Source organism: Fukomys damarensis, unplaced genomic scaffold, assembly GCF_012274545.1.
Source record: "Fukomys damarensis isolate Sample0158 unplaced genomic scaffold, DMR_v1.0_HiC HiC_scaffold_23, whole genome shotgun sequence".
NCBI classification, from domain to species: domain Eukaryota; kingdom Metazoa; phylum Chordata; class Mammalia; order Rodentia; family Bathyergidae; genus Fukomys; species Fukomys damarensis.
This window is the reverse complement of record NW_022900935.1, coordinates 27,031,530-27,059,046: the sequence shown is the minus strand read 5'-3', so window position 1 is coordinate 27,059,046 and position 27,517 is coordinate 27,031,530. Positions and strand designations below refer to the sequence as shown.

Here is a 27,517-nt window from a genome sequence, read left to right as displayed (position 1 = left end):
TCACTTCAATGCTCTCTCCCTCTTTGGTACCTGTAACAGGTTCTTGGCCTGTGCTGGGCAGCTGCCGGATTGAGGAGCTCACTCCCTTTAGAGACACCCGGCTCTGCTCCTGGAATATTCAGAGAGGAATCTGCTCTTACATTCCCTACCCTCTGGGTCCTTCTCTTCACTGACTCTTCCAGCCCTGAAAAGTCTTGGCAGGAGAACATGAACATCCTTCCTAGGGCTGCCCTTGCCTTGCTATATGGGAGCCAGCAGCAGTCTAAGCCCCAAAGCATTTACAGCCAAATGGCCATGGGTGCAAACCCAGCTCCCAGCTTTGGACAGACAGCTCCTCAGAGAAGCCCTCCCTGACCTCTGCCAGCAGCAGGAACCCCACCTCCTGAAGGCTCCCAAGGCTTCCACTTGAGTCATCATTACCCAATGAGATAAGACTTCTAATAAAAACCCTGGGACTCTCCAACCCTTGTATCGTTTTCTGCTTGCTTCAGTGTCTTGACGCCCAGTTTCTCTGACTGTTCTGTAGCTTAATGAGGCTTATCAAAGGCCAGTGGCATTGTGCTCGTCCTAGGGCTTTTTTGACACAGTAGGTCAAGAACCAGTCATCACCTACATTTGTAAGGTGATGTGCCTGGGGCCCAGGGAAGACACCAGGACACAATGGGTCCTGTGTGCCTCCCTGGGCCCAGTCTTTGTCTCATCCCCCCCTGGACCTGTGCAGGTGCTCACCCTCTTTCATATGCACATATGCCTTGCTCAACCACCAAACACACACCCAGTCAAAGCCTAGGCAGGTATTTTTATTCCTGGTTGCCAGATGTGCAAGCCAGGGCTTAGAGCCTCTGTGGATGTCCCAGGGGGCAGCCTGCCCCCTCAACCCCACCATCCTCACTGGCCATGGCTAAAGCCCTCTCACCCACCCCAGAAGTCCTGCGAGGCTCAGCACACATCCTTTCAGGGAGTGGAAAAGGAAACACTGAGCTCTTTTACAGGCTTTCTGTGTGCATGACAAGCAGCCCCCAAGGATGACTGACCCTCCATGGATGGGAGGAATGGTTTATTTTTCCTCTGGACTGCTCTAGAGCCTTTCAAAGGTGTGAAGTCCCATAGCCTACAAACGCTGAATCCACTGGCCAACCAGAGCGGGCCCTGCCCTGCTCCCCACCCCACCTCTTCATGTGCTGCCCACCCACAGGAATTCCCTCCACCCACCTAGCCTCTCCTGCACGGAAGTCCTGCAGAGTGACGGCTCTGAAACTCGACTCTGATGTTTAGTCATCAAACACTGAGAGGCCCTCCACGTTGTCCTTTGCCATCCGGACCCTCTGCTTCCCCAGGAGAAGAGGGTCCCCGGTCCACTGCAGGCTCTGGATGCCTGACACACTCACCCTGGACACTGACCACGAGGAGGAGCATCCAGGCTGGTCCTGAAGAGCAAGAGAGATTCCAGTGAGACACAAGGAAGGACCCTCTGCCTCAGAGGGACAGTTGGCTCAGAGAGAGAGGGGACAGGATGTCTTGTGGCAACTTGGTAAGGACACTGGGCTCCTCACTCCGAGTGTCCTTCCTCACACCCATGACAAGGGGGAGACCATGTGATTCCTAAGCCCCATTCCCTACCAGCTCCAAATGTTGCAATTCTGAGTTTCCACAGCAAAACACAGGGTGTCTGGGGACCAAGGGCCATTTCTGAACTTTCCTGCCTCCAGGCCTGTCGTGTGGTTACCTGTTAGGAGGAGACTGGGCAACTATGCTCATGAAGTGATTGGTTGCTTTCTCATAAATGTCTGAGGAAGTTGCATGGATATTTTTTTAAACTGAACTGATAGCGTCGTTGGTCTTCTGTTGCCCTTCTCCCCCTGCCATTTCTATAACTGAATGGACTGTTTTTGTTGGACTGACATGTTGTTATCTAAGCTGCCCCCTTGTTGGACCAACTGATGGGCCATTTGTCTACACTGACCAGCTGTGCGACCAAGGTGGCTGGGTTAAAGCTCTCCTGACCAGATATTCTGGCTGAGCAGACTACCCTGAGGCCTGTGGTCACGCCAGCCCCACATCCCAAACTCACCACCACCTGGTGCTTCCAGAAGGGTCCAGCCCTGAATGTTTCAGACATAACCCCATCCTGGTCATCATGAAAAGATATACAGTAATGGTATTGGTTTGAAACCTGGCTTCAGACCGAAGACCTGCACCAACACCTGTCATCCGCCACCCTTGCCGGGCAGCCCTGGCTCCCTGAATGTCCATGTGGGCCTGGCTGAGCCTCCAGCCTGCCCTTATCTGAGTGAGGGGACTGCTGAGCCCCCAGCACAGTCCCTCATTTGTCTCACCTCACTCCCTGTCACTGCTGACAGATCTACCCACATTCAATGGAGCTCCCCCTCATTCACCCTGCTCACCCCCTCTGTGGCCTTTCAGGCTCACAGCGAAAGGGACTTAGCCAGAAACAGGGGATTTGCCAGCATCCCTTTGCAATGGCTCTCACTTCCTTGGGCCCATCCCCTGACATCTCCAGTGTCTGTAGATGCAAAGGAGCAGTGTCCCCAGCAACCTGGTTTAGAATCAGGCAGGGACTTCATTTTGGAGCTGAAAGACAACATAGAGATTTTCCTTCCTTCATCCCCTCCCCATTTTTCAGATGGGGAAATTGACAGTCAGGAAGTAAGGCCTCTTGACACCCAGTTTGCCATGCTGTTAGCTCATTTCCTCTCTCCTTCTCTTTCCTTATTTTTTTTTTTTTCCAGAATTGAGGACGCAATGGTGTTTGTCATTTGGGTTAATACAATCCACTGCACCACTGAAAAATGGAAACAATAGGTGCAGCCATAGTCTAGGAAGCTTTTTGTCATGGTTTTGTTGTTTAGAATCAAAAATCAGAAGCTAGAGCCGTGCAAACTGCACTTTGTGGTTGAACTGCCTCTAAAATAAATAGAAACACTGGCCTGACTAATTTGAAATTCACTTCACAAAAAGGAAACAAAGCCAAATTGTTCTTTTCCTGTTTCTAATATTTTTTGCTCCCACATTTAGATTATTTAATCAAACTTCCTATTTGTGGGTAGGCCTACCGGGGACCAGAGAGGAGTTCTGACTGGCTGAAAGGTGCACAGCATGCAGGCAATCTGTGCTGCAGACCCAGAGCCCTCTATATTCTCCCATGAGGCTGACACCAGTTTTGTAACAATCCCGGCTCTATCGAAATGGTATTCTTAGAACCGCTGCAGTTTGGTTTGCTGTGGGAATTTGCAGTTTCTAAATTAGATCGCTTTTTAAAGAAAAATATTTGAAGTTGGCAAAAGGCATTGCTTTCGGTATCTTATCTACCTGAAAGTTGCCCCGATCGCTCAGGATTTCTAACCCAAGCTGCTCCCTCCCTAAAGTGCTTTAGGTGAACCCAAGGCAAGGAGATTCTGCTGGAAACTGAGCTGGAGAAAAGATCTTAGGAGGAAAGTAGACTTATCTTTGAGCAGCCACTGCAGAAAGACTCTGTCTTTCTGATGCTTGAATTAAAAAGCAGGAGGTTCCATATTTAAACTGTTTATTTTAGGCTACTCTTTTTGCAGAGTTTGGGATTAATTCCCTAGGAAGTCAGTGTTTTATAAAGTACCAGCATGGCTCTGAAGCTGGCTTTGTTTTGCTTTTGGTTTATTCCTCAGTGTAACAGAATGCCATGTGTTACTCTCCTGCTGATGTCTGACCACCCTTTTCCATTGTGCTGTCCCCTGTGGGAATTTATAGCTGGGTAACGATCTCTCTGAACACGATGAGGACATGAGGATGTGGATAACATCATCAGCTCATTGTTGAACCATTCTCATCAACCAGTTTTAATCACCCCCAAGACTGATAAGCATCAGAGGTTGTTAATTCCCGGAAAATTATCTAATCCACATGTTGTCTAATTCGTGTAAACGCCAGCCTAGGAGGATCACAAAATAAATAAGCATGAAATGGTTTATAGTTTCAATCCCCTTTCACCTAGACAGATCAGCTCCTCATCTCAGCCACTGCATCAACTCCTGCCTCCTCCTGACAAAGAATGGGTTGTGTGGCTTCCTATGCGGACCTCATTGCTGCTGTTTCGGGGACAGAGGCCACATACATACTTCAGCAGGGACCATCCCTTCTGTTACCCCTCCCATAGCCCAAAGAGGCCAAAGCTTCATTTCACTAATGTGCTAAAAATTGAAATAATCTTGACCCGCAAGACACAGGCATGGTGAATTAAGATGCTCGATGAGTTGCTAAAAAGTAAGTTGTTCCATGAAAAAGAGAGTACTGGGAGGCATTGTAGTGATGAGAGACAAAGCAGAGAGGGGAGGCAGAAAAGGAGCTCCGCAGTGCTAGGGGCCGAAGGAATGACAGAGTTAGCTGTGTGGTACAGACATGAGCACAGGCGGCCAGGGATGTGCTTGCATGTGCAGGCACACATAGGGCCAGCTTGGGGCAGGGCTGATTCACCTCCAGATCGCTTTTTGTCCCCCAAATTCTTTAAGACTGTATTAAAATCCTGTCATTCAAAAATTCTGTAATTTATATGTCTTATTTTTCCCTAACAGAACAGACATTCTGATTCTAATGTTTTGTAATTCTAAGAGTTTATAATCCAAGGAATCCATCACTATAAACTCTAGTTCTAAATTGCATGGTTCTCTAATTCTGCCAGTCCGTGGTGCTAATATTCTGTGACTCTAAGATTCTATTGTTCAATCTTTTCTTAATTTAATCGTCTAATATTCCACTGTTCTCAAGTTTTGTGATTGTAAGAGACCATAATTCTATATTTCTATAAATTTGTCCTTCTGTATTTCTAATATTCTACAATTCTAGTATTCTAAAATTCTGACACTATAATTCTAAATTTCTCTAATTCTAATGTTTTAGGTTACTAAGATTTAAACCATTTATGCGATTCTATAAATTAATTTTGTAAGAACTCTTAACAGTATAATCCCAAGATTCTGGGTTTCTCAGACCCTACAATGAAAAAAAGTTTTTCATTCCATGCTCTATATTTTGAAGATTCTACAATTCTAAGATTCTTAGTTCTGTGATTTTAATATGGTATGTTATCATAATTTCAACATTTCTCCTATGTTATGCTTTGGTACTACAAATATAAAATCGCTTTATCCGCAAGCATGGGAATTAAGTTACAAAGGATCAAGGGACCACCACAACTGTCCCCAGAGTGAGGTTATGGGTGTCCCTGAGCTGGGATCTTTCAGCAGCTACCTGAGGAGGGCTGGTGTAACCACCCTGGACTCCAGGAGCTGCAGGAGAAACAAAGGCATGGACACATAGGACCAAGCCCAGGGTCAGGGAAGGAGTCAGGCTCCATTCCTCCCCACAGTGTGGGGTCCTCAACAGCCAGGTCTCCAAACATCTGCCAATATTTGGGTCCCAATTATTGTCCTTTAAAAGTATCTTTCTCTCTTTTTTTATTCTCAACCAAGCACTCCCATGACAATCGTTTTAAGCAGCTAATGAGTTTCAGATGGGCTTCATGAGTCAGGGACCAAGAGATGCTTCGGAGGAAGGTTCTTTGGCCCAGTTTTGATGGGGGAGGAAAGGATTAGAAAGAGGAATCTTTTTAGCCAACATGTTATGGGGCCCACCCACCCCTTCCTCCCAGCTAGGACTGGAACCTGGAAAGGAGTCAGGAGCCCCCATGGTTACTCTACTTGCTCCTTGAGTGTGCCCCATGTTTGCTCGCTCTTCCTTTCTCTTCCTCCTTGTTGCTGTTTAGAACTCAGACAAAATAAAGACCCAGAAGTACTATATGAAAGATCAAGACTATTTTAAATCCAAGATGCTCTTACTCACCTGCTCATAGAAGCATCTTTGCAAAAGACAAAAATAACATTTGTTGATCTTCTGTGAACCTATCACTTTGCAGAAGCACAAGAGTAAAGCCTGGATCCCGGCTGCCTGGCCTGGAGTGGAGTTTGCTGTGGGGTCCTGGAAACAAAGCACTCAGGCCCCCAGGCACTGTGGGTCCACTCAGCCACCCTGTAGCTTTCTCCTTCTGGCTGTTCACTCCTTTTTGAGCCCTCCTTCTGCCCTTACAGTTGGTCTGGGATTCTGGGTGTGCTGACCCCAAAAAGCTTTCTCCCTCCTATACCAGGGGGGACAGGGAAGGCAAAGACTCTGGAGCGGGTGTCTCAGCCTCCATTTCCATGGCAGTCAGAAAACCTGGACCTGGCTGGGATTACACAGTGGGTTCTGCAGCTGTCTCACTCTGACTGCCCAGCAACTTCCATGGCTTTCAAAGTCTGATTTAGGCAGCCATGTAAATGAGCAGAGCATTGAGAGAGACACACCAGTGCACTTTGGAGGAGCTCACAGCTCACTGAGGCTGTTCTTAAGCAGGAAGGTGGGGGGAAAATTCTGCAACAGGATGTATATAGTTTAGGGTTCAGAGGGGGTCTCTTCTGGCAAGAGAGACCAAACCTTATAATTAAGTAACTCTCCGTTTCCTTTAAGATATCAACAACAGCCGTGTTCTCCCCATTGCTTAAACAGGACAAATCCCCCGTTAGCAGTTCCTGGTGGTCTGCACTCACACATGTGCACACAGAGAAAACCCTCCTGGAAGCTGGCCTCCTTGTCTCCCAGCAGCCACTGCCTTCTCCCTGCCCACCACATTCCCCTCCCCATTTGCAATTAGGGGTAATCTTTTGTTGCCTGGAAAGTGTAAAAATCACCAGCTTTTCTTTTTGCATGCATAATATCCATTTCCCCTCCAAGTGCGTTATTTGGTTTGGGAATTACATCTATTTACAGGAGTAGATGTTGCACAAAGGTTGTGTTTATGTGGAAAATTATATCAGTGACACAGGCTGATTGGCATGTGGAGGCTGGGAGAGCAGGCCGAAGAGGCCTTCTCATCAGCTTGGAATAACAAAATGATTGTATTTTCAGCAAAGCTAATTGATCACATACCTCGCTAGGCTATCTGTTTACTCAAAGGCCATCCAGGCCCTGGGAAGGTAGACAGGAGAGAGCTGTGGGCCATGGTCACTGCCAGGCCGAGTTAGCCAAAGCATGGGGGTGTGAGGTGGAGACAAAGTGAGGAGAGGGGTTACAGGGTTGTGCGGTCGTGCAGATTCCGCTCCCCTCTGAAATCAGTCCTAGACCCAATACCAGCAATAGCATCCTCTCTGCAGGTGTGGGGAGGAGCAAGTGGGAGCAGGACCAGAGGCCACCACAAAGAAGAGATGAGTTAATTCCCTTTGTTTCTTCTGTTGGCGCAGCTGACCCATCAGCAGGCTCTTGAGCTGTACTGAGCAACCTCTACCAGGCGCTAGGGGAGCTAGAGCTTGGAAATCCAGCTGCGTGTATCTCTGTTAACTACTGGCTCAGGAGCTGTCTTTGCCCTTCTCTGGGGCACTAGACACCAGACCAGGACCAGAAGGCTGGATAGGCAATCTGGCTGCTGTGGGTGCGGTGGGAAACACCACACCCATCCCATGCTGACACCGGCCCTGCAGAAACAAAACTTTGCTTCTGGTCTTTGGGGAAGCAAGTGCTTTTTCCCAGGTTTATGACCAGCATTCCTGGGTCATCCAGTGACTAAATGTGGGAGGAAAGGTGAAGTCCCCCAAATTGACCCCCAGGCCAAAAAGCTCAAACCACTTTAAAAAAAAAAAAAAAAAAGAGTTAGACTTGTGTTTCCTCCCTGGAGCTAAAACTCCAATTGTGAGGGGGCAGAAGACAAAACAGTTGGATATAGTTAAGCAAGTACTTGAATTGGAAATTACCAGCTATTCTAAAAATAACTTGTTGGGAATTATTTGAGGAACTGATTAATTTGCCAGTTACTTGGCAAAGACTGGTTAGAAGTAATCTGATGCTTGGCCTCCATATTTTGATACTGGCTGGTTATTTCACAAACCTCATTCGGAGAGAGTCATACTACTATTTGTGTGTTAAAAATGAGGGCCAAGTGCCAGTTCCTGGACCTACTATGGCTTAGTTTCTTCCCACTGCTTTAATTAGTATTTCCTAAAATAAAGATTTAAAACACTTTCAAAAGTCACTAAGTGCCTTTATTGTTTTCCTGGAGAAATTCGGAAGTCCTCAAAGACCAGTGAAGCCAAGCGCCTTGTTTTACAGCTGGGGAAATGGAGGCCTGGCATATTCTGGCCTTTGCTCATCCCTGCTGGTGACATTGAAGCCAGGCTTGTATATTCTGTGGTGTTCTTGGATCCAGTGACCCTGAATAGACTGCAGGTGCTTTTGCTCCAAACCTAGCCATGAGGTTTTCATCTGCTACCCAACTCTGAGCCACACAACATATCCAAATTTAAAGTTTAGAATATTTTAGATAGTGTTATAACAACCTCCTGGTGGTAGGGCAGGCAAGCGTGTGCATGCGTGCGTGTTTACGTGTGTGCTCACCACAGCATTTCAAAATCTCTGGCCCATCGGAAAGACAAGCCATTTATTAATGTGGCACTCTCCAAATTGTTTTTTAATCGGAAACATTTTGCAATGAAAGAACATTAATAAAACCTGAATCCAAATCAAACTCCTCTGTGTATGTTATTTTTACTCGGCAGTCAAATGCTTTTATTAGATTTAAAACTTTCACCATGCTTTTTATCTCTGGCTATATAAGGTTCTACAATAAAAGAAAAGACCAATGACTCCAAAGTCTGGCAAAATAATACACTTTCTTGGATGTCTCTGTGTGTTGCCAATTAGCTCTGCCGTGAACACAGGCCCCATCCATCACCCGCCTCTGGGTGGCTGTAATGGAGACCTAATTTGTTTCATATGCCCTGTGCTCTGAGCCATTCACCAGCGCCTCCAACCTGCTGAGGAGTGGCCTGGCCAGAGAGGAGATGAATGACAAGAAAAACCGCCGGCCAGCGGGACTCCTTATCAGAAATGGCTGCTCTGCTGGCCCAGTGGGAAGACCCCAGGCTCTGTACCTCCACCGTCTTCCCCCGCCCCAGCCCAGCCCACCCCTCTCTCTTCTACCTCTTCTCTCCTTTCAAGACCCAAAAGACCCAGCACTCGGAGGGGGCAAGGCCTTGGGGGAAGAATGGAAAACTTCGCCTTCTCTTCCAGCTTCCCAAGACTGGCTGCTGTCCTCGCCCCTCTCTGCCTGATTCCCACCCCCCGCCCACCTACTCCTTTTACAAGCCTGACTTTTAAACCTCCAGTTCCCTCGGAATTTTATGAATGCTCAGCACAAGCCAAAATAAACTCGTAAAGAAAAAGTTTCTAAAGAAGGTCAGAGACCCGAACAGCAAGTGCTAAGCGGTAAATACAAAAGTTCTTTGGGTCGCTGGGAGCTGTGCTCTGGGTGGTGGAAGATTGGGGTCAACAGAGAGGAAGAAGGGACAAGGGGAATAAAGAGTGAAGATTTCCTTTTCTCTCCTTAAAGGAGAGGAAGAGAAATCTCCAAATGCTAAACCCGCAGTCTTTATTTTAAAACAATTTTTTAAAGACCTTATAGTTTGAGTCCTCATTTTATTGGTGGTACAGTCGGGAAAGGAAGAGGGATTTATCCAAGGTCCCACAGCAAACTGGTCTATCTAGTCTGAAGCCCTCCCTCTCGGCAGGACTGACACCATGAGGGAAATAAAGAAAGGGCCTTCAGGGTCATTGAGCCACCTGTGAAAACTCAAATAAGGCTGTCCAATGGCACTTTTTCAAACCATGAAGATGCTCCACACCTGTGCTGCCCATTGCATGGTGCACTCCCCACGTGGGGCTACTAAATTGCATTAAAAATTCAGTTACACAAGCCATTCTAAACCAACACACTGAACAGTGCAGATATAACATATATCTATGGCTAAAGAAAGTTCTACTGGGCATCACTGCTCTGAGAGACCACAGCAGTGGCCCTTCCAGATCAGCTTGTGAATAAGATGCAAGACGGCTCCCGGCTCTGGGTCCCATAGCCCTGAGGACCGACATTCTCCATCATGACACTCACTAAGTTCTAAGCTGCAGTGTCCTGTCTGTTTGCCCACCTGAGTGCAGACACTTGAGGCCTGGGGCTGGCTGTTCTCACCTCCATGGCATCCAGGATAAGACAGATTCCCCAGGAAGACTTAGTCTTAGAATCTTAGAATCTGAAAAGACCTTAAAGAGTGATTACTTAGCTGAACCGCTCCCAGGACAGGAATCTCTGCCCAGGGTAGCCTCCCAGAGAATGGCCCATACCTCTAGGTTTGTCCAGAGACAGAGACTTCACTGTCTACTCAGGCAACTGAGTCCATTTCTAAATAACTGGCATTATTAGAATAAATTTGCTAAAATCTACCTAAAAGTCTCCCCACTGGTATGTCTACTCTGCTCTTTGGAGTCTCAAAAAATTAATTTTCCTTTTCTATGCAACAACCCCTCTTAAGAGCTAAATATAGTCCTTTTCCTCCTTGTTCCTCTTCAGATATGGAGCTCATCACTAAATGCTTAATTCTGCAAAAAGTGGCAGATACTGCTGTCTGTTGATCTAGAAATTGTTACTCCATTAATACCACCCACACTTTAGCAACTCCATTACTCCATGGCTCATATTGGGTTTGAGTTGTGTAAACCACGAGGCCACATCTGTAGCCCCATGACTAAGTGCCCCAGTGGTGAAAAGCACTGGTATGGCCTCTGCCACTACTACTACTACTACTACTACTACTACTACTAATACTACTACTGCCTTTGACCTGGGCATACAGAGCCCCTGCTCCTGTGCCACTTTCAGACAGCCCCACACTGCCAAGTACCTCCTTCTAAGATGTCTAAGTCTTTCCCAATAGTTGGGGCTGCCTGAGGTTGCAGTGCCATACCAGTGCAAAAGTCTGAGCCCAGTCTGAGACCTGCACAAGCCTTGATGTCTTTCTCCTCACTCAGGTCTCTTTCCAACCCTCTACTTCATGCATGGAGTCCACCAGCTGCCCCAGGGCTCCAGGATTCACTTCTATGGATTTTTTTTTTTTTTTTGAGGGGAGCGTGAAGTCTATGGTCAGGCCCTGATCCCAGTAGGACATCTTGGCAAATAGATCTCTCCCACTGGCCAATGTGCAATTTCTTTTGTAAGCACTCAGAAAACTGGATCTCAAGAACAGTGTAGACAGTGCTGATTTTAGGGATCACACTGTTTCTAGGTGGGCCTGCTCCTCACAATTCCTTGGAAGAGACATGCTGTCTTGCAGGATTAGGGGAAAGCAAGCACTCGCGTCTGAGCTGGGTCTCAGGAGTGGGCCAGAGCGGGGAGCAGAGACAGTCACGGACAGAAAACTGTGTAGGATGGAGTCTGAGTATGAGGCAGCTAGTCCTGTCAGCTAGGGCAGATCATGCCCTTTGGTGAACTGGTTTTGCTTATGTATAAGACTGAGAACAGCATCAGCCTTGCAGGGTTGGGACCTCACATAGCCACCGGAGCATGTCCAAGAAAATGAGCTAATCTGTGTGGGAGAAAGCAACACAACTGTTCCTAAAGAGCTCAGCTGGGCAAAGTAACCTAAGGAGACTGTCCCAGGGAGTGGCCTGACTCTGCGGGGGCCCCATAGGGGGTCAGTTGACTCAGTTAACTTGGCCCAGGCAATCATGGCCACTTCACTGAGTCTAGAAGGAAGTGTTAGTCTGAGAATTCAGGGCTGAGGAGATGAAAGGCGTTCCAGTAGGGGGCCCCATGGGGACTAAGGCACCCAGGTCTGAGGCCGCCTGAGAGGGCTACATCCTGTGGAGTCTGTGTGTGTTAACCTTGGCTGGAGATGAAGCTGAAATTTGAGGCCAGGACTTGAAGGGTCTGGAGTACCCTTTACCATGTGGGTGGTACCGTGCTCTTAATAATTTTAAACCAAGAGTCACCCATAGAACATTCACTGGAATCCAGCGTAGAGAGAGGCTGGGCTGATTACTGGAGGGAAATCCAGGAGAAGCTGATGGGGTTATCTGCTGGGGATCTCAAGGGCCAGGTTCTTGGTATTCTGAACAAAGAATCGGGCAGGACACTTAAAAGGAGTAATAAGAGTAAGATTTATTAAAAGTGAAAGTTTGCTCTACAGGGTGGGAACAGACCAGTGAGAGGAGCTCATGGCCCCGAAAGGGGCTACTACTGGGCATCTTAAGGTCCTTGGCTTAAGGGAGGATCTTAGATGGCCGGATGGGGTACCTGACTTGAAACACCTGTCAGAAGGGAGAGCTTTGACCATACAATGTGTTTAGAGGAAGTGTTATAGCATCCAAAGTGTGCGTGGGGTGATATTGAAACCACAATGCAAGTAAGATTGGAGGCAGGCCAAGGTCACGCACTTCTGGGTTGGGGCATGCCTGGGGGTTTTGGGGGGAAACAGAGTGACCTTTTTCTATTAGTTTCTGATATTTTAACATAGTTACCCTTGCTACTTGTTCTTGTTTTGTTTTGTTTTGTTTTCAATTAATGGTCCACAGCTTTCTGTTATTTGCTTGTTGTTGCTCTCCTTCCAGGGGGAAAAGAAGAGGCCTCATGGGAAAGGGGGTGGGGTGTGGTCAGACCCAAGCAGGAGCAGACAGAAGTTACTGGGATGTGGGGATTAGTAAAGGTGTGTGATAACAGGGAGAAGTGGAGCCCAAATTGATTCAGGTACACGGTGTGCTTGTTTTCCAGAAGGAATACCAACAATCATGAGGATAGTAGCTAGTGTTGACTGAGCACTTGTTATGTGCTAGGCAATATTCTCAGCACTTTACAAACAGGGCCTCTTTTAATCCTCACAGCAATTCTGAGAAGTAGATCCCCACTTTATCTGCCATTTACAGATGAGGAAACTGGTTCAGAAAGGTTAGTAACTTGTCCAGAGTCACACAGCAAGTCCAGGGCTGGCATTCAGGCCAGCCTTCAGCCCCTCTGTCCTCCTACTTTTTTCCCTAGTCAGCCCCAAGCCCTGGGCTCCTGTCAGGCCATCCGAATCTTGTCTGACCACCCAGCCTCTCAGGCATGGCCTTTGCCTCACCCTGATGTCTTCTGGGGTTTTGCTACACAAGAGCTTGGCCTCCTTAGCCTCAAGGAGCCTTACCCTCACTCGAATGTCCCAGACTCATCCACCAGCAGCACACTCGTTGAGCCCCACATGGGGCCAGACCTGTGTGGATCCTGGAGACATGAGGGGAACAGACTTGGCCCATGCCTGTGCATTCAGCCAGGATAGAGGTCGGCAGACTCCCGCCCAACCACCCTTCCTAAGGCACCACTCCAATCTTCCCCATCCTCTCTCAGCCTCTTTCTCTTTTTTCATAGCCCTATCATGGTCAAACCACTTTCTACTTCTGTTGGTTGTGACTACTTGCCTAATAAGAGGCAAGTTTCCTGTTACAGGTTGAATTGTGTCCCCTTCAAGTTCATATGCTGATATCCTAACCCCTGGTATTGTGACTGTATTTGGAGATGGGATCTTTAAAGGTGATTAAGGTTAAGTAAAGTCCTTAGTCTGGGCCTTACTACAATATGATTGATGTCCAAAAGAGGAGGATGTTAGGACAGGGTTAGAGGGAGGACTCTGGGAAGATGTAGGGAGAAAATGGCTATTATGAGGCCAAGGTGAGAAGCTCCAGGAAAAAAATAAATCTGCTAACACCATGACCTCAGACTTCTGGCCTCCAGCACTGTGCGATAATAAACTTTGGTCTCTGGCTGACTGACACTCTCCCTGAAGAACACTTTCTGTCTTATTGACTGTTTCCTCTCCAGGGTCTAAGGTCATGCCTCTCCCATAATCAGGCTCTAGGTACACGTTGATTCCATGTGTATGATGCTCGTATACATCCTGTGTGCAAAGATCTGAGGTACTGTGTGATGTGTGTGCTTAAGTGCATTGCTTGGGAGGGAGCAAGTATGCATACCAGTGTGCACAGGCTCAGGATCTGCGAAGAGGTGCTGTGTCTGAGCTTCCTTGCAAGTGTGCATCTGAGCATATCCACAGGAGCATGTTCTTGTCCTCACGCATCTGTGTCAGTGACCTGAATCTGGCTCTGTATGGCATTCACATGTGTCCATCCCACGTTTCCTGGGATGTCCCACGGCTGGGGAGGCAAGGAGGTCTTTTCCTCAGCTGAGCTGGGGGGAGGCAGTAGCTGCTGGCTCCTTGACAACACAGAGCTTCTGATGCAAGATGGGCAAGAGGGATACTGCCAGCCCAGCTAACATAGGCTACACTGTGATAGGGTTGTGGAGGGGAAACTGAGCCAGTGCTGTCCTCTCACCCTAGCAGGGGCTGCTTCTCCAATGCCCTTCCCTTACAGACCACTCAGTTCAATTGTCAGGCCTCCGCCTAGGTGATGTGCCCCTCCTCCAGGGGGACTTGTCCCTGCGCCCTTAGTTTCTCTTCTTGAGATGACAATGATGATGATATTGGATAATATAGATCATGATAATATTTTATTCCTCCACTTGTGGTTTCTTCTCGCACTCCTCTTGAGACAAGCAGGGACCTACTCTATGGTCACTGCTCCAGGAGAGGTATGGGACAGGACAGCAAAAATGTGGCCAGCAAATGTTATTAGCTTATCTTTTCACAAGTCTAAACCCAAGGGCACTGAGAGGCTCTGCAGAGAAGAGGGAAGAGAAGCAGGCTGTATGGAGAAGCTGAAATTCAGACGATACAGCCTTCTCCTACTCAACAGCTGAATGCCTGCTCTGGCACAACAGGGACTGGCCATGTCATATGCCTGATCTGTGCGCTGAGAGCCCACCCATGTTAGTATCAACTGTCCCCAGCAGTCTCTGCAGGATCTTGTTGAATCTCTGGGAGGGCTCACAGAAGAAGCCACTGTCATTATTCCCCTTTTAAACATTAAGAAAATGAAGCCCAGAGAAGCTAACTTGTTCCACAGCTGCTCTGAGGCCAATGTAGGATTCCAAGAATCTTAATTCCACTGTGTCACAAGATCTTCCTCACCACCCTCCCTGCCAGCCTTGACCATAGATTCCAGACCTAAAATGCAAATCTGAGCTCATATCTCCCCCACCCCACGCCTCAGCCCTCTCATGCCACCCTTTTCCTGGGGATTGAGCCCAGCCTCCCTCCTCAGGGTCTCCTGGGACCTGCACCCTCCCCTCCTTCCCTTCCCTCCCCTTCCTTTCCTTTCTTTTCCTCTTCTCTCCCTTTTCTCCTCTCCTCTCCTTTTCTTTCTTCTGCTTCTCACAGTCCACCCCCTGTGGCCTTCTGGACATGTCTTGCTTTCCTGCCATTGCACCTTCAGCCACCCTGCCTGTTCCAGCAGCCTGCGCTACCCCTCAGTCGAGGCAGCTCAGAGACCACCTTCTGCAGGAAGTCTTCCCAACTTGCTGGGACTCCAGATCTTCAGGTTTTCCTTTAGATTCTTACAATTCCCACTAATCCTCTCTATACAAGCCCATTCACCTTCTACCTCGAGTGTGTCCACTACAGACTGTGAACTGCTTGAAGGTAGAAAGTCCATGTAGGGAATCCCTGGGGCCTGAGCACCAAGAACTTTTGGGGGAGAAATGAGCAAGTTATGGTGCTCACTGTTCAGGCCAAGCAAACATCTTCCTCCAGGAATCTTCTCTGGCCATAGTAGGAAGTTGCTTTAGAGACAGACATTTGCAGTATTGTCTTTAATCTGCATGCCCTTTTCGGGCATCCCCCCTCTCTGAATCTTAATACCCCTTTCCCAAAAACGGTACTAAGAAGCTCCCTGGACTTGGGATCAGAAGAGATGCTGGATGTGAATCCGTAGACTACAAAACCCTCTGCACCCGTGAGCCTGGCCCAGCTCCCCAGGCCTGACCCACCCTGCTTGCTGCTCCCTTGCTGGGAGCGGCTGGCTGTGGCTGTCCTCCCGCTGCCCTGCACTCCAGCTTCCTCTCTTTGCACCCTGAATCCAGCTGTGCTGACTGCCTCCTAGCCCAGGAAGGACCTCAATCTGGGGACCGTGGGGCCCTGCAGGAGGTCAGACTGGCAATTTATGGTGTGTGGAACCCGCTCCCTCTGACACATGATCTGTCAAGGCGGTGTTTTCCTTGGAAAGCTGCTCCTGGTGGAACCCTCTTCCCAGCAAGGAGCTCTCCCTCAGGTGCAGCAGGGTTCATTGGCAGGCAACCGGGAAGCAGGGGCCTGCTGAGAAGGGTCATTCCCACCCAGAATGAAAAATGGATTTCCTCAGCCTCAGCCTCAGCCCAAGCACATTCCAATGGGCAGAACAGGGCAAGCAGAGGGAACCCTGCACACTGGGGGTAGGGAGAGGCGGGCTGGCCTGCAGCCTCTGCTCCCTCAGTCTCAGGGGCTGCAGCAAAGCCGGCTGAGGGCGCCACAGAGACAGAAGGAGAGAGGCAACCGTGTGTAGGCAGAGACACAGAGCAGTGAAGACTCAGAGAGGCAGACAGAAGGATGGAGAAAACCACAAAGAGATACAAACTGTGACAAAGGGATAGAGGCAGAGCTCAACAGTAAAATCAGGGGCAAAAAAAAGGCAGAGTGGGTAAAGGGAGAAAAAGTATAAACCAGCTGCTATAAAGACCCCAGAGTAGGGATAGGGGCAAGAAGAGAAGCTGAACCTCAAGAAGAGCGTGAGAGGGAGCTTGAAGGGGGATCAGAAGCAGAAAGACAATTAGAGAGGGCTGGAAATGTAGCTCAGCAGCACAGCACCTGCCTGGCAAGCAAGCATGAGGCTCTGAATTCAATTTCTGGTACAGAAAGAAAGAAAGAGAGAAAGCAAGAAAGAAGGAAGGAAGGAAGGAAGAAGGAAGGAAGGAAGGGCGATTAGAAAGAGATAGGGAGGCAGAGAGAGCCTGAGAAGTAAAGGAAAGGGGAGGCTAAGGAGAGAGAAGAGAAGAGGAGGAAACCAAATCCCTGTGACTCCCACATGAAAGGCGTGGGCTGGCTCCACGCTGATTTAGAGCAAATTCATGGACCACTGAGACCCCAGGGCCTGTCACGCAAACTATTCTCTCCCACCCCTCCCAGGACTGCAGTGGTTAACAGCGGTTAAAGGGGCTCCACCGTCTGGGGCTATGGAAAGACTTGGGATGAACACAGGTGGGATGCAGCAAGCATGAGGATGGGAGGAAAGAGCCCTCAGGAGCCGCGAAAGAACAATGAGGAGATGGAGAATCGGGACCCCAGCTGAACAGGGAGGCAGGCCACCGCATTTTTCAAAGACGTGGACTTGAGTTGGAAAGCCCAGACATTTAGCCTCCAGTAGGGCAGGAACTCAGTCACTTGGTCACTTATTTATTGAGCCTCCACCGAGTGTCAGGAAGTCTTCCTGTCCTGGGTATACCATAGGGGACAAAAAAGACAAGAAGTGTACCTTGCCCGGTTTACTTTCCAGTGGGAAGAACAAGACGAGACACAGAGTAGTGTGTAGTACTCGGTTTGGCAGCGGGTAGTGAGAGCTATGACTGACAGTGTGGCAAAGCAGAATCTGAGTGATCCAAGTGGGGTGCCTGGGACATCAGACAAAGGAAGGGGGGTGAACTGGGAGAGCATCTGGATAGCACCCAGGACAGAGCAGCAGAGGGGAGGTAACAGGGCCAGGCCAGAGAAGGGCAGGGTGGGAGGAGGCTCTTCAGGCAGGCCCGTGAATGGGCACCCGGGGAGGCTTTGAACAGCGACAAAGAATGACAGTTGCTGCCTAAGTATTTTGTCAACATCCGAGTCCCAAGACTCAGGTGCTAGCAGCACAGGTGGTGGGAATCAGGCAGCGCTAGATGTCTTGAAGACAGGGTGAGCAGGATTTGCAGGTGGCTCGGTGTACAGTGAGTGAGAAGGAAGGCAGAAGGCTCAGCTTCCCTGCTGGGCTTTCACCTCTCCTCTGCCCTCTTTCTACTCTCAGCTCCCTTGGGCAATACTTGCCACTCTCCCAGTTGCCCACTCCTCTTTCAGGAATTCAGAAGGGAAGATGGTGGCTTCCCTGCCACCCAGAAGGCCCCACTGCTCCCTTTCATTAGGTGACCACAAGACAGCCTCCCTGACCCCTGGGTGTCATCCAGAGAGGCCCAAATTACTGAAACACTGCAAGGGAGAACAAATTTGCTGGCCAACAGACTGCTCTAGGTCACTTTGGACTGCTGCTTCCAGTAAGAAGATTTCCTTTCTATTTCCCTGAAACATTGGCTGTACTGACTGCAGGGGAGAACACAGGTGATGATTAAGGGAGTTAAGTGGTTTACAAGAATTAGTCCAGGTAAAGCCCTGATGCAAAGCTAGTATCCAATAAAGGTGCTATTACTGTTATTATCAGTGATTAAGAGACAGGCAGATATGGATTCAAAGTGTGTATCCCTGGACCAAGTACTCACATCCTTTGAATATTAGAATATACCCCTTTAAAAAAAAAAGACCTAGCAGAACATTCTTTATGCAGTTGTTCTGATTGACACGATCCATATATAAAATTTGGCATGACAACACACACTGGTGGTCAAGTGTGTGTCAGATAAAGTTAGCTTATTCCATCTTATAAAAGCTCTTTGTTATTTGACCCAGTCATCCCTCTGCTGGGTATCTTTCCAAAAGAATTAAAAGAATCATATCACAGTGATATATGCACACCTATGTTTATAGCGGCACAGTTTGTAATAGCTAAAACTTGGAAACAGCCCATCTGCCCATCAGTTGGAGACTGGATAAAGAAGATGTAGTTTTTCTATAAAATGGAATACTACTCAGCCATAAAGAATGAGAAGTTAGATTCATTCACAGAAAAATGGATACATATTGAGGATATACTCCTAAGTGAAATATATAAGTCACACGTGTAAATCCCGAATAGTTTATCTGGTGTGAAAAACTATAATAGTACACAAGGTCCTAATGATATAATTGACAATGTGAAATAGGAAGAAAAGGGCTAAAGGTGTAGGGAAAGTGGGAAGGGTGGGGAAAGGTAATAAAATATATGAGAAAATAAAAAATGGAAATAAAGTGTTTGTAAATGGGGAGGGGAGGAGGGGGTGAAGGGAGGGCAGGGACAAGGGGAAAAAATGAGAACCATGACCTGTCATGTAAAGGTTCGAGATCCCAGTGATGAATGTAACTGTACTGTATACCTAAAATGTACCAATAAACTCAATGAGAGGAAAAAAAAAGCTCTTTGTTAAATTTTCAAGAATTGTTATTAAAAATTAAGATATATAAATGTGTACTTACAGAACTTGCATTAAAAATGATGATAATATTCAAAACCCGCCATGTCTTAATTATTTAACATTTGCTGTCATTAATCCTTTAAAAATTTTTTATCTTTATTAAATTTATTGGTACATTTTAGGTATACAATATAGTTACATTCATTATTGAGATCTTGTATCTTTACATGACATTTCTTGGTTCTTATTTTTCCCCATTCCCAGCCCTCCCTTCATCCCCTCCACCCTTCCCTGCTTACAAGGACATTCTTTCCATGTTTTTCCTTTTCATATATTTTTTTCTTTTCCCTTTTTACCTTTCCCCTACCCCACCCACTTCCTCTACTCTTTTAGGCTTTTCTTATTGCACAATATCAATTATACTTTTTAATCCTTATTTACACTTTTACTTTTTCACACTAGAGGAACTATTCGGTATTTGTACATGTGTGACTTATTCATTTCTCTTAAGAGTATGGCCTCAATGTGCATCCACTTAGATATAAACATCTGTAGTTTCTCACCCTTTGGGGCTAAGTAGCATTCCATTTTATTTTTAAAAATCACATCTTCTTTATCCAGTCTCCAGTTGATGGGCAAATGGGCTGTTTCCAAATTTTAGCAATTACAAACTGTGCCACTATGAACATGGTTATAAGCATGTATTGCTGTGGTATGATAAGGTAATAAGGGAAAAGTAAAAAATAGGAGAAAATGAAAAAATGGAAATAAAGTGTTTGTAAATGAGGAGGGGAGGAGGGGGTGAAGGGAGGGCAGGGACAAGGGGAAAAAAATGAGAACCAAGACCTGTCATGTAAAGGTACAAGATCCCAATAATGAATGTAATTGTACTGTATACCTAAAATGTACCAATAAACTCAATAAAAGAAAAAAACTCTTTGGGGGAAGATACCCAGCAGAGGAATAGCTGGGTCAAATGGGACTTCTAATCCTAGTTGTTCGAGGTATCTCCATATGGATCTCCACAGTAGTTGCACCAGTCTGCACTTCCACCAACAATTAAGAAGGGTTCCTATCTCCCCACAACCCTGCCAGCATTTGTTTTTGGTTGATTTTTTGATAGCAGATATTCTTACTGGGGTAAGGTGGAATCTCAGTATTGTTTTCATCTTCCTCTCTTGAATGATCAGTGATGTTGAACATTTTTTATACGATTATTTGCTGCTTTTACTTGCTTGTCTGAGAAATGTCTGTTCATTTCAGATGCCCATTTTTTAATTGGGCCTTTATATTTGGGGGCTCTGATTTTTTGAGGTCTTTATATATTCTAGATAGTAGACATTTGTCTGAGGAACAGCTGGTAAATATTTTTTCCACATTGTGGGCTATCTCTTAGCTCTGCTTCTGATTACTCTGGCAGTGCAGAAGCTTTTTTAAAAGATGAGATCCTAGTCATTGATTCTTTGTGCTAGTTCCCATGCTACTGAGGATTTGCTCATAAATCTTGTCCTATGCCAATATCTTCAAGAGTTCTACCTAACTTATCTTCCAGCAAGTTTAGTGTTTCTGTTTTAATATTTATATCTTTAATCCACTTGGATTTTAGTTCAGTGTGTGGTGAAAGATACAGGTCTAGTTTTAATCTTCAACAAGTTGAAATCCAGTTTTTCCAATACCATTTATTAAAGAGGCTATGTTACCAAGATCTGTCATGTAAAGGTACAAGATCCCAATGATAAATGTAACTGTACTGTATACTTAAAAAGTACCAATAAACTCAATGAAAAAAGCAAAAAGAAGCTGTCTTTCCTCAGTGAGGAATGTTGGCTCCTTTGTCAAAGATGAGGTGGCTGAGTGTGTCAGGAGTTATTTCTGCATCTTCTAATTTGTTCCACTGGTCCTTGGATATATATTTTTTTCTTTGCTAGTACCATGCTGTTTCTATCACAGTGGCTTTGTAGTATACTTTCAAGTTGGAGATTGTGATACCTCCTGCCATGTCTCTGTTGCCTACAATTGCTTTTGCTAGTCTAGGTCTCTTCAGGTTCCAAATGAATTTTTGCATTGTTTTCTCTAGTTCTATGAAATATACAGTTGAGATTTCAATAGGGATTGTGTTGAATCTGTATAGCAGTTTTGGAAGTATGGCCACCCTAACTATGTTGATTCTTCCTACCCAGGAACAAGGGATGTCTTTCCATTTTCTTATATCCTCTTCAATTTCTTTTTTCAGAGTGTTGTAGTTCTCAAAGTAGAGGTCTTTTGTTTCCTTTGTTAGATTGGTTCCTAGATATTTCATTTTTTTGGATGTGATTGTGAAAGGGATTGTTTCCCTAATTTCACTCTCAGTGAGTCTGTTATTTGTGTACAAGAAGGCTACTGATTTTTCAGTATTTACCTTGTATCCAGTTACTCTACTGAATCTGTCAATCAAGTCTAGAAGTCTTTTGGTGAATTCTTTGGGCCTTCTATGTAGAGTATCAAACCATTGACAAATAATGACAGATTCAGTTCTTCCTTTCTTATCTTTATTGCTTTTATTTCTTTCTCTTTCTAATTGCTGTGGCTAATGTTTCCAGAACTATATTGAACAGGAGTGGTGATAGTGGACACTTGTCTTGTTCATCACTTTAGGGTGAAGGTTTTCAGTTTTAGACCATTTAGTATGATGTTAGCTGTTGGCTTTTCATAGATAGCCTTTATCAAGTTGAGATAAAGACCATCTATTCCAATATTCTGTAGTGTCTTTATCATGTATGGGTGTTGAATTTTATTGAATGCTTTTTCTGCATCAATTGAGATGATCATATGGTTTTTGTCCTTGATTCTGTTAATATAGTGTATTACATTTATTGATACATATGTTGAACCATCCTTGCATCCTTGGGATAAATCTGACTTGGTCAGAGTGTATAATCTTCTGGATGACCCTCTGTCTTCTGCTTGGCAGTATATTATTGAGGATTTTTGTGTCTATGTTCATTAGGGAGTTTGGCCTACAGTTCACTTTTTTGGTTGGGTCTTTCCCTGGCTTTAGAATCAAGGTAATACTTGATTCCAGGAATGAATTTGGAAGTATTGCTTCTCTTTCGATTTCATTGAAGATTTTAAATAGTAGTGGCAATAGTTCTTCTCTAAATGTCTTATAGAATTCAGCAGTAAAGCCATCAATACATGGGCTTTTCTTTGTTGGCAAATTTTTAATTATGTTTTCATTTTCACTCATTGTAATTGGGAGGTTTAGAATTTTCAAATTTTCTTCATTCAACTTTGGTATTCATATGTATCTAGAAATCTGTCCATTTCTTCTATGTTCTGAATTTTATTAGAATACAGGTTCTCAAAGTAAGCACTGATGATCCTCCGGATTTCTGCTGAATCTATTGACTTTGCCATTTTCATTCCTAATTGCATGAATTTGAGCCTTTTCTTTCCTTTTTCTTATAAGATTGGCTAAGGGTTTATTGATTTCATTTATTCTTTCAAAAAACCAACTCTTCGATTCATTGATTTTTTTTTTTATCATCCTCTTAGTCTTCATTACACTGATTTCTGCTCTGATCTTTATAATTTCCTCCCTTGTAGGAACTTTGGGTTGCTCTTGCTTTTCTTTTTCTAGGAGCTTAAGATTCACAATTTATTCTTATTTACATATCGCTTCTCGGCCTTTTGGCTAAGATCAAGTGTATTCTTATTTACATACATCAAATCTGCATGATATAAATACTATATAGTGATGCGCTCCTGTGCTTTTCCCAGCTCCCTAGCAACAACATGTTAGAAGCTTGGAATCAGCTATGACAGGAGTATTTACTCCAAGAAATGGACAAAGGCTATGAATCAGGGTTGATTTATTGTGCTGTTGATTATGTCTAGATTTAAGCAAGTGGTGGAAAAATACCAATAATGAAAATTACATTTAAAAGTATGTCAGGGCTGTTACACAAAAACTTGACGAAATACTCTTCTGCGTTCAAAAAGTTCTATGCGATTCACAAAGAATTTGATCACATCACCGATGTATAAATAAAGTTCTGATATAATGCCCTTGTTTAACGGTCATCTTGTTATTGTAAATAAAAAGATTAATAAATATTTTTTCAAAACTATGCTCATTCATCAGTTACAACCATAAGCTGGCTATGGATACAAAAATTGACAAAAATATTCTGTAAAAATTAATTGTTTATATGGAATTAATAAAATTAATATACTGTATATATTTTAGATTGTGTGTTCCCTTTTTATGTCAGGAAATTTATAATAAACATATATATGTATTATACACTTTTGAAAAATAGCTTTAAATATTATCAGTACAGCACTGTGATTATCAATTTTATTATTATTATTACATATAATTCAATACATCTTCAAGTATTGTTAGACTAATTCAGGCCAAAATTTCTGATAAGTTCAACTAGCAAAGTTAACAATAGCATTATTATTTAGATCTAATAAGTCTCATGTATTCAAGGCAGGGATTTTGGAAGGTGATTGGCTCACTGGATTCCATGGATTAATCCATTGATGAGTTTACAATTGAATGCACTGTTAGGAAGTGGGGCTTAGTCACAAGAAGCAGATTATGGGGGTCATGCCCTGAAAGGGTTTACTCTTGTCCCCAGCTCTTCATCTTTTGTCTTCCTGGCTGCCAGGGCACACAGTTTTCCTCCAGCATGCTCTTCCACCATGCCGTTTCTGCCTTGGAATTGGATGACCGTAGACTGGACCCCCTGAACCGTGAGCCAAAATAAACTTCTCTTCCTTTAAATTGTAGGTGCCAACTATTTTGTTCCAGCAATGGGAAAGTGACTAATACAAATAACTATGAAATATATGTCTGAAGACACTGAAAAGCTAACAAGGCAGTGAAGGACTATAGGGACAAAACTGGGATAAGCAGGAAACTCAGACAAGTAGACTTGCTATTTGAAGTTACTTTTCTCCAAATGCATCTGCTGATTTCAAAAGAGACAGTTGAGAGGCTGAGAAACTTAGTGGAGTTTTCAACAACTCACAAGAATAGGGACAAAAATTGGAGCTCAGGACCTGGCAAAGAAGGATTTAGAGGAGACACTGATATACTACATCCTACAAGAAAGAGTAAGCAGGAAATAGACCCTTAAAATGTCTGTGGACTCATATTAAAAAGTTTTAATCATGAATTGAATGAGAGAAATGCAGGGTAGAAAATACTCATAACTGCCTATATGAAGCAAATTTAAATTCTCTCTACCCAAGCCTCAAATTCTCCCTACAATTTTGACGTACAATGTTAAGAACTTAATTTAAAGTATGTAGGCCTATGAGTCAACAGAGATTGGCCACAAGAGGTCCAGATAATTTAGGGTATAGAATTTTAAATAGTTATGGTTAAGATGTTTAAAAGAGGGATCAAGGGGCCCGGGATTTAGCTCAGTGATTCCACCACCTGCCTTGCAAGTGCAAGATCTGGAGTTTGATTCCTGGTACCAGTAAATAAATAAATAAAAGAGGGATCAAGGTCCCAAGATGGCTGAGTGGGGAGGCGGCAGCCACGATGATGGTGGCTCTTGTTCAGCCACTGGCTCTGCCCAGTGACAGCCCCCGCTGCCGGGTTTCGGACCAGCTGCCTCAGAACAACACACTGGTGATGCTGCCCATCGTATCCATCAAGAACATCCTCAGCTTTGTGTCCTACAACAAAATTAGCCAGCTGCGCCTGGTTTGTAAAATAATGGACTTGGTTTGCCAGAGAATGTTGAATCAGGAGTTTCTGAAAGTGGAGAGGTACCATAACCTGTGTCAGAAGCAGGTGAAAGCACAGCTCCCAAGGAGAGAATCAGAAAGGAGAAACCATTCTTTAGCTCATCATGCAAACAATCTCGCTGTTGTGAAAACATGGCTGTCACTGTTAAACATGACTTTTATGAAGTATGTGAATTTCAATCTGTGTTGCTTCATCCCAGGAAAGGTGATCGATGAGATTTACCGGGTGTTGAGCTATGTCAATTCTACCAGAGCCCCACAGCGAGCTCATGAAGTCCTCCAGGAGTTAAGGGATATCTCGTCCATGGCCATGGAGTACTTTGATGAGAAGATCGTTCCAATTCTGAAGAGGAAACTGCTAGGATCAGATGTGTCTGGAAGGCTCATGGGCTCTCCTCCAGTGCCAGGCCTGTCTGCAGCCCTAAAGACAATGCAGCTCTTCTCCAAACAAAACCCTTCAAGACAAAAGTTACTAAACTCCAGCAGCAGGTTAAGACCAACAGTGCTGGAGTGACTGTTGTCAGGCGGGAAATTTCTGAGCTTCCCATCAAAGTGCAGGAATAGCAGAAACAACTTCAAGACCAAGACCAGAAACTGCTCCAGCAGACCCAGATCATAGGTGAACAGAATGTGCAGTTGGCGGAGATGGAGCGCAAACTGTGGGAAAGTCATGGAAAGCGTGGTGGAACTCTTCCCCCAGCCAGCAGAGTAAGGAGTCTCCTCAGAAGGCAGAAGGCCTCAGAAGCCATAGACTTACTTAGAAAATCAAAGAGGCGTCGGAATGGAAAGTAAATGGGAGCGTGGGCCTGGCTCCAGAGAGGACACGGCTGGGAGCCTGAGCTGTTTTGCCCGTCAGGACCCTGGGAATAATACTGTGTCCCTGAGGCTTCTAGGCTTTAGAACACGACTTTGTGGTTGGGATGTTCTCTCCCTGCATCTCCTTGTGGAACTGATGCACAGAATTTCTGGGAGCTGACCTGAGGGAAGCTTTCTAATGATCATTTCAGGCTTTCCTTTTCCTAACTTTAAATGGAGCTTTAATTTTGTTTGCACTCCTGTTTTGAGCTTGTAACTGCAAGAGCATGTCTTGCACTGTTCACCCTTCTGAGTGGTCACTTTAACAGCCTCCAAATTGTGTACAGTGGTTCTCTTCCTAAGCTGTATATTTTTGAGACATTCAGTGATCACTGTCCTAGTTTCATTTTAATGTATTAAATTATGTAGTTATTTGACTTTTAAATTCTTTCGAACTGCTGCCATGAGCTTCAGTTATTTAAAGTAAATGTAGGTGTAATATAGGAAACTATCCCTTTCCAGGTGGGAGTTTGACACCTGTATAAAATCTAAGGTAGGGTAAGTTAATTGATTGAATAAAAGCACAAGGTTATCACTTCCTGTAAAAATAAAAAGGGGGAAAAAAAGATGCTTAAAGGATTAAATAACAATTGGAGAATTTCCAGAGAAAATAAAACAATAAAAAAAGAATTCATTTAAAACTTTAGACTGAAAATTAAAATTTCTAAGAGTATGAATTTGCAGAGTCAATGGCAAATTAGATGCAGTTGAAGATAGAATTCTTGAGTTAGATACATTAGAAGGAAATAGCCAAAATGACATACTCAGAGAAAAGAAATACAAAACACAAAAGATAAAATAAGACAGGCCTGAGGGGCCTAACACATCTATAATTAAAATCTTGGATAGAAAAAAGAGAATAGAACAAAAGCAATACATAAAGAGGTAACAGACAAAGTTTTAAAATTTTTAAAAGAAAATCAAACCACAGAATGAATAAATTTGCAAACCTCAAGCACAATTTATTCAAAGCAAGGCACATTTTATTAGGATTAAACTACTGAAGACCAAAAAAATGCTTAAAACAACCAAAAAATTTTTAAAAAGACATATTTCCCTCAAAGGAGCAAAAGATATACAGATAGTTTACTTCTCAATAAAAACAGTGTAAACCACAAGACAAAAGAATAACATCAAACAGCTGAAAGAATATAATTAAATCTAAAATTCTATTCCTAGGGGAAATATTCTTCAAAAAATGAAAGTAAATATATTTTGTACAGTTCTTTTAAAGAATTTATATCTAGCAAATCTAAACTACAAAAGATATTAAGGGAGTTCTAGAAGTAAAAATAATCCAGATAAGTTTGGAGAGTCTGAAAGAAATGAAAAACAACAAAATGGGTGAGTATCTGGGTAAATACAAAAGAATATCAATGGTAAAAATAACAATAGCAATGTCTTATGTGGGTTGGAAAGATAAATAATTTAAAAATATGAAAACAATGTCATTATATTTGGAGAGATAAATGTAAGTGTTCTACAATGTTTGCATTTTCAGAAAGAAGTAAAATTTATACATTACATATTTGCTAAGTATGTATTTTATAATCTCTAGATAAATAAAAGAACAGTAAAAGAAAACAACCGAGGTAATAGAAGAGACAAATTAAGCAATAAACATTTCAAAAAAGGCAAAAGAAAGCAAGTAAAGAGAAAAAAGAAATACAGGACAACAGACACAATACATAGAAAGTAAATGGTAAGATGAAGATTTAAACTCATTCTAGTAATTACATTAGAATATTAATGACCTAAAGGCTTCCAATTAAAAGACAAAGATTGTCATCCCATAGGTGAAGTGAAATCAACTACATGATGCTTATAAGAAATAGATATAAAATAAAAATATATAGA

At 44.3% G+C, this 27,517-nt stretch overlaps 1 long non-coding RNA gene and 1 pseudogene across 3 annotated transcripts in view; one reads left to right on the top strand and one right to left on the bottom strand.

Moving 5' to 3' along the window:
• The window catches only part of LOC104852529, a 198,375-nt gene that overhangs the window by 19,061 nt on the left and 151,797 nt on the right, over positions 1-27,517 (bottom strand). For all 3 annotated transcript variants that reach the window (XR_004518541.1, XR_777512.3, XR_004518542.1), the window contains exon 3: positions 1,213-1,427. This is a non-coding gene — a long non-coding RNA (uncharacterized LOC104852529). The remainder of the gene's footprint in view (positions 1-1,212; positions 1,428-27,517) is intronic.
• On the top strand, positions 24,569-25,597 carry LOC104852528 (annotated as a pseudogene).